Below are 8,587 nucleotides of genomic sequence, written 5' to 3' on the forward strand. Positions count from 1 at the left end.
AAACCGGCTCTTTTAAGAGCCAACACTCCCCATAAGAGATTTACACATGGTTGTACCCGCAAGTTTACTATTTATTTATAGTTTCTGCTTATGAACTTCCCTGTTTAAAAATAACATGGGCCCAAGGCAAACAAATTGTTTTCTACAAACTCTTGTATACACATACAATACAATACAATAATCTTTATACATGTAGATCCCAAAAAGGATAATTCAAATGCTCGCATCTGATGATACAATATTGTACATTGATTGTACATGTACATTCAGTTCAATTACGTATGTACCCTATCAGAGTTTTTATGGCATTATTTTGTAATACATTCAGTGAATTAATACAGACATGATGTTAGTTTTGACTCTGATTACACTGTCAGGAAGTAGTCATTTTAAAGGAGTAAACAAATCTAAAACATCAACAAGTACTTCCTGTGTTCTTGGTGCAGATAAGAATTTGATGGAGAAGTTATATTATTAAACTTATTGGCATGTTTTTATTTACAATGTAATGTCTCTACAGTAAGTGGCATTGGATATAAGCCCCTTTCACGCGAGAGCAATTTAGCAAGGGTCCCTTGCTAATTTGTAGCATGGTTGTAAAATTTTACAAACAGACTTTCTGTGAAAGGATTCTTGTTTCTACTGTCAAAATTCTCTTGCAAAATCTTGTCAAACTTTGCCATTCTCTTGCAAAATCTTGTCAAACACTGCTACATTTTACATCCATACTAAAATTAAAGCCATTGGACACTTTCGGTAAACAGTATTGTCCAAAGGCCCACACTTCGTGTATCACAACTTATATGTAAAATAACAAACCTGTGAAAATTTCGTCTCGATCGGTCATCGGAGTCGGGAGAAAAACCCTACCTTGTTTTCGCACGTTTCGCCGTGTCATGACATGTGTTTACGATAAATCCATAATTCTCGTAGTCGAGAATTGATAATTGTTTTAATGTTTTCTCAAAAAGTAAAGCATTTCATGGAATAATATTTCAAGAGAAGTCTTTTACCATTACCTTCTGTAAACCCTAAGTTATTTGTAAATCTGTGAACTTTTTTCTTTTTTTCTGTTCCGAAAGTGTATAATGGCTTTAAGCAAGGGACCCCATCAGTTAAATTGATGTCGGGTGAATAGCACTAAACGCTTATTTTAAAAACTTGTGCTTTTGGTTGGTGCCTTCAAACAGATAGGGCCGGGCAGACCAGAGCACAATTCCAAGTCATGGCTTTGAAAAGGATCTGAAAAAGGCCTACTTAATAAATAATACAGCCATTCAGATTCGATCCAGAGCACTACATTCAGTACCACAGCAAACGAGTGCCATTTGTGGGTAAACTTTGAGAAAAAAAGAAGTAGTTATTAGAAAGGCAATCAACAAATTTATGTTATGATCATTTCCAGCATCCATCAATATTATTTTGTTTGCTTTGAACTTGATTTTTTTTTAACAGTGCTCTTTTATTAATTTGAATGTTCTTTAAGCTTTTTCCCCTCTTGTATCCGACTGTTGCACATATTTAGCAAAGGTACATTGTACCCTTGCTAAATTGCTCTTGTGTGAAAGGGCTTTTAGCAACATGCTAGGCATGCTAATCTTATCATTGGTTTTTAGTAATCATCAGTGGGGGGTTTTCATTAATTTTGCTCTTGGGTCCAGTCCGGGGACCAAGTTCATAGAGCTGCTTATGCAGGCAATACTGCTTAACTAAGTTCTGCTGAGCCAATCATTATGGTACATGTACATGGCATAGTATTTTGGCTAGTAACCAATATCTGGTAAGCTCGATTGTCGAGTGCTCTGCTTGTTTCTGTGCAAGCAGCTTTTGTGTTTTTTTATATTAAAGATAGGGGGGGGGCAAGGGTTCTTTTTGATCTGGTTACACCACTGTGTCGTTGACTGTCTACTATTATGAACACGTAGCTTCTTTTATACATGTAACCAAGATAAGCACATGTGTCCAGTTAAGGATATTTGAAGTAATAACATGAATAAGTCATGGTAGTTCAATTCTCATAATGAAACCAACCCTGTAAGTAATGGGCGACTTTTGGGGATTCTACAGGTGGCAGGTACATGCAAACCTACAGGTACATTGTAGGTGAAAGTGTTGCACAAATTTAGCATTATAATGCTAAGTACCGGAATGGAAAATTGCCTGGTTCATGTATCTGCTGCTGCCTGGCATTCCAAAGTCCACTTATTGCATTTTAATTCCTCGGTGGATGATTCACAAGCGACACTAGCCGCAAGAATGTTGTTTCATTTAAGTAAACATATAAATAACCATTTATTCTTTGGAACCAGGATGAACTGGAGGCATTATTTGAAGCGTTAAAACAGTTGGAAATGTTTTCAAGCTTCAATTGAGTTGTTTTATTGATTTGTATTGCAAACAATACTTGTAAACAATAAAAAGGAAGTTTTACTGAATGAGAAACATTTATAATTCATTTTTCTTGAGTCTATCAACACATCATTGTGTTTGTTTTACATGTTCCAGGTAACTCTGCTAACATGGGTTTTAGCATTCCAATGGAACAGTTTAGGTCAAATAAAATTTACCAGTTGATCGTCCCCAAGCTCCAGCATCCTTTTTTTTTTTTTTTTTACTTTTTTTCTTAAAAAACTTTCTTTTAAGCACTTGTGACTGGTACACTGAAGAATTGGTGGCCAATTTGAATTGAAATGCTTAGCGGCCACCTTTGAAAGAAATCCTCCTCTTTTTTGGAAACACCTGGACGATCAATTGGTATTTCTTTTTACTCGGCCTTGATGTGTACACTTTTGACTGTTCACAACCTCAATTGCAAGTTGAAGTCTTCCAACCGGCTAAAAAATAATATCGAAGTCTTATATAGCGCACGTATCTACCAAACAAAGTACTCAAAGTCTGAGTATATACAAACTTTCAGAAAGATAGGTATTAATTGCAGTGATGAATTCTGAGACCCAGTTATTTAGCACCTTATAAGGGTTTACAAGGTGCTACGGCACATCCAGCAGCCACAGCCAGGAACACCGGGGCGAACCCCTTCTGTTTTCGATCAGTGCACTGGGTTCTTTTACATGCGTTACACAACACATGGGACCAACGGCTTTACGTCCCATCCGAAGGACAAAGCAATGGTTATAAGATGATCCATTCCTACATGGGGGTTGAGGGTGTCTTACTGGATCAGTGTTTTATTACAAACAGGTTGTGAAATGACAGTCACAGTGGCTTCATGTTAATGACAAAAGATGAGAATACCTGTACTATAGACTATACCCTGTACATAAACAGGTTCGGTAAATCTGGTAGGGGTGCTGGAAGGGGGGGGGGGGCATTCATCAACTTATTCATCAACTTACTGGTTATTAATGATGAGGCTTAATACACTGTCCTATAGGCCATAAAGGCACTGGACACTATTGGTAATTACTCAAAATAAGTATTGGCATAAAAACTTACTTTGTAACAAGCAATGGAGAGCTGTTGATAGTATTTAAACATTGTGAGAAACGGCTCCCTCTGAAGTAATGTAGTTTTTGAGAAAGAAGTCATTTCTCACTCAAATAATTGAATTGAATTCGAGACCTCAGCTGAGGTCTGGAATTTAAGCATCCTGAAAGCACACAACTTGTGCGAAAAGGGATTTTTTTTCTTCCATTATTCTATTGCAACTTCGACGACCAATTGAGTTCAAATTTCATAGGTTTGTGTATCGTGCATATGTTGAGATACACCAAGTGAGAAGACTGGTCTTTGACAATAGAGTCCAATGCCTTCAAGTTACCCATGGAGTAGTCTTGTATTGGGACGCTCATATTCTCTTAACGTAGTCGCCAAAACTACAACATATAAATACAACAGAAGAGATATCTGTATCACACACAGATCTTGATCAAAACAAACATCTCACCGCTTATGGCATTCGGACCCGCCCCAAAATTGTGTTCATGCCGTTATTTGAATATTCATAAAACGAGCGCATGTATACTGCTGCAGCTACCTGTGACATACACTGTCCCCTAGCTTGTCTCCCTTATGTGAATAGTGCAAATATTCTTACTAGCTAATAATCGCCAATCGAAACAGAATAGGAAATTATTGTTCAAGAAACTCTGTGTGTAAGCCAAAGAATTGAAATCATCATATTGCAATGGCAATGACAATTGTATTATTTGTGATTGTCAGTTTGATCTGCCTGCAGCTCTTTAAGATGCTTTAATTTTGATCCAGATTGGTAGACTTGCCTAGTCCCTTCTAGCCAGTCGGTGTTGCGGACACTACCGTTGAAAAACACAAAAAGATAGCATTGTCAATCAAGGCTACCTTTCACTCAGCATATATGATAAGGGACCCCCCCATGCAATCGAGGTAGGAACTGAACACCCATTATTAAAATGCAGATAGAGGCTCCTGTTCAACAATGGTATCCACAGAGAGATGAATGGCAGGGAAGAAACCACTAGGCCATGTTTCATTGTACATGATTCATAATACACCTGTTTTAATTCTACACAATTTCAAAACAATCCTTGATAAAATTCATGAAATTTAATAAATAATTGCATCACAATCGGCAAATTTAACAGGTAACTTGGAGGCATTCAACAACACTTTGTTAGTACAAACGATTTCTTTCCACACATACCTATAACTAATTGTCTCCAAGAAAATGAAGTGGAAAGTAACATATGAATGTTTTTTCTTATAGACGATGTGACCTCTGACGTCACTTGAAAACCATAACATGATTTGCGCGCATACCGCCGGGCAAAACCTTTGTGTTTTGGCAGCCAGCTAGAAAGTGTATGCAATCTTACCATGACTACGCATCTTTTTGCTCGGTGAAACATGACGTACACAGTGTTTTGTCAACACAGGGCGGTTTGAATGTAAGCACACGCATTAATTGGTGCGTAAACACGTGTATCATCCTTCTGTGCACATTTTGACCTCCAACTTGGCAGACAGGAAACGCACGTGTATGCGCACTGTGCAATACTGCCCAGAGTTACATTATCATACAGTTGATCATGCTGGTACAGGGCCTATTTGCTATTAATGAGAAGTGTTTATAAAGTACTGTACATATTGCCTTAAAGGGAAGGTACACATTTGGTAATTATTAAAAACAAATATTAACTTAAAAATTGGCTTGGTAAACGAGCATTGGAGAGCTGTTGATGGGAAACGACTCCCTCTGAAGTAATGTAGTTTTTGAGAAAGAGGTAATTTGTCACTAAAATATTAAAAGACTTCTAGCAAGAAGTCTTTTATTCCTATCTGAGTACACAAATTCGTCCAACAAGGGTGTTTTTTCTTTCATGATTTTCTCACAACTTTGATGACCAATTGAGCCCAAATTTTCACAGGCTTGTTACATACATGTATTTTATGCTTATGATGGGACACACCAAGTTAGAACACTGGTCTTTTAAAATTACCAAACGTGTACAGTGCCTTTAAAACTCAAAGCACCGTTAAACACCATCTAAAACATCCATCATAAATACATTTAACTTTCTTATTTAACGTACAGGTACCAACGCTCAGCAGATAGATGATACACACATGTACATGTACCATATAGTTAAACTCCCAACAATAAATTTACAATAATAATTCCCATAATTAAGTCGGTAACCCACTGACGTTACAAATCACAAACACAGCTAACTGTGCAAACACCTGCAATGTGGACCTCCTGTAATTGTACCTTACTTGCTTATACTTTTTGGTAACAGCTCCCATTTGTTTTGAACACGTTTTCCAACTGTGTACCGAACCAGGGAACCCATAATATTGTCCTCTTTTGTTAAAGACAGTGGACACTATTGGTAATTGTCAAAGACTAGTCTTCACAGTTGGTGTATCTCAACATATGCATAAAATAACAAACCTGTGAAAATTTGAGCTCAATCGGTCATCGAACTTGCGAGATAATAATGAAAGAAAAAACACCCTTGTCACACGAACTTGTGTGCGTTTAGATGGTTGATTTCGAGACCTCAAGTTCAAAACCCGAGGTCTTGAAATCAAACTATGGCACTTCAGAGGGAGCCGTTTCTCACAATGTTTTACCATCAACCTCACCCCGTTACTTGTCACCAAGAAAGGTTTTATGCTAATAATTATTTTGAGTAATTACCAATAGTGTCCACTGCCTTTAAAGGAACAGTACAGAATTGGTAAGAAACAAAATCGTGATGATCACAGATTTACATCAAACTTACACAGTCTAATGATGATGATAGTAGAAAACATCCCTTGAAATATTTATGACTGAAATGTCATATTTGTTGTGAAATAAATAATCTAATTCGCGTTTGGAGTTTATCGCTCAGTGAGCATTTTATTCATTTTTTTTTCTTCCATCGATGTCATGCAAAATGTGACCCAGATGGCCGATCGATCTCAAACTTCTACAGGTTTGTCAGTTTATGTAGATGGTGGATTACATATAGAGTGCTTCCACTGCCAGCAACTGTTTTGTTAGCAAAACCAATTCTGTAATGTTCCTTTAACCTGAAGCAGAAACAAATACTATGTAAAACATTACACATGCAACTTTATTACAAATGATACATAAATTAGGCATTTTATTTTGCAGCTTCCACCCGGTTCAGACAGATGCACCAGAGTCCATCGAACCAAATAAATTAGGGGCAACCCTTAGTCAAATTTGGATTTCAGACAGGTGAACTTAATTATATTAAGGTCGCCTCATGACAAGATCGACGTCTGAAACCAAAACGCTCCAGAGTCGTTCCGAACGACTGCAACAGTCGATCCGAACGACTGCAACAGTCGATCCGAACGACTGCAACAGTCGATCTATCGACTTCTAACACGTCCAGTCACTCCTAACTGTTTCAGATGTGAAAAATCTCATGAACTCAATTCAATAATGTTGCCCAACTCTAGAGCGCCTGCCTGAACTGGGTGTAAGTGACCCAAAACAGGAGTGTAATCCTTGAAATTTGGGATGTATGGAAGCCCCTGATTCCCGACTGACACTAGTAAAACTATTACACATTTCCTGTACATTTAAACTTCTCAAGTTTCATTGAAATTAAATACAGTAATTAAATACAACATGCAACAAGAAAAATTAAATACAACATGCAACAAGAAACTACAACTGACAAGTCTACAAGGGGTGCCCTCATACGGTCAGAAGTACGGGATAGGCAACAGGTAACTGCAAATAACAACTCAAAAACTTGAAAGTGCTTCAACATGAAACAATTAATTTTTTAGTTTAGTCAGCTAATAATTTACAGTTGATGGATTTAGACAAGCCCTCTGTCTTCCTCATTTGATGCTTTATTTATGAACAAAAATACACATAATGTCACAAACTGAGTCAAGTTATGATACAATGACTCGACCCGTTCATCATAAAGTAGACGCTAGTAATGGGTGCGTTTGTTTAGCTTCCCTGGGTCGACCCTGCAGTGCTCACTCGGGTGAGCCCCTGACAAGAGCTAATCGAACGATCACACTCGCCCTCTCGTGGTGACAGCATGCACCTCAGGTCACCCCTGAGTGACCCACTCCACAAGCAGGGTACTTGGGGTTGACCCGGGTGAGCCCCGTCAAAGCTATTCGAACGTACCAGGGCAGACCGGGGTCGATCCAAGGAAGCTAAAACGAACGCACCCAATGTTAACCGTTTTTTCCCCGTTAGTGAAAACAGCTCTGAAATTAATTTAAAAGTACATCGTCAATGGAATAAAATACATTTAAAATGAAAAATGGCAAACGCCGATTGCACACGCAGGTCAGGTTTAATAGTCAGTATTGCCTCATCTTTCTATGTACATTGTTTTTAACGTGCAAAGATAACATACTTGCACCCTTTAGAGCGCCCATCATTTGAACTACACACAAGACTTTTTTCACATTCCACAAAAGAGAAAGTTGAATTTCTGTTACTACAATTGTGGTTAAAGGCACTGGACACTATTGGTAATTACTGAAAATAATTGTTAGCATAAAAACGTACATTGTAACAAGCAATAGATAGCTGTTGATCGTATAAAACATTGTGAGCAACGGCTCCCTCTGAAGTGACGTTCTTTTTGAGAAAGAAGTCATTTCTCACTAAAATATTTGAATTGAATTCGAGACCTCAGCTGAGGTCTCGAATTCAAGGCATCTGAAAGCACACAACTTGTGCGACAAGGGTGTTTTTTCTTCCATTATTCTCTCGCAACTTCGTCGACCAATTGCATTCAAATTTTCACAGGTTTGTTATTTTGTGCATTTGTTGAGATACACAAGGTGAGAAGACTGGTCCTTGACAATTACCAAAGGTGTCCAATGCCTTAAATCCAGTGCATAAGAATGATAATTTAGTTTCATTTAATTTGTGGCACAAGCATAAAACTGTACATTTGATACAAAAACATGAAAGTTGACTGGACCAAACCAGCCGTCGATTTCACCAAACTCTTCCTAACTTAGGATTAATCTTAGGACTTTAGGACCAGTTAAATTCCGTATCTAAAGGGGTAGGACGCATTGAACCCGCCCTAAGTTAGGACGGGTGACTCGTCCTAACTCGAGATATGATTAATCCTAGCGTTTC

Source organism: Asterias rubens, chromosome 18 (assembly GCF_902459465.1).
Source record: "Asterias rubens chromosome 18, eAstRub1.3, whole genome shotgun sequence".
Taxonomy (NCBI): domain Eukaryota; kingdom Metazoa; phylum Echinodermata; class Asteroidea; order Forcipulatida; family Asteriidae; genus Asterias; species Asterias rubens.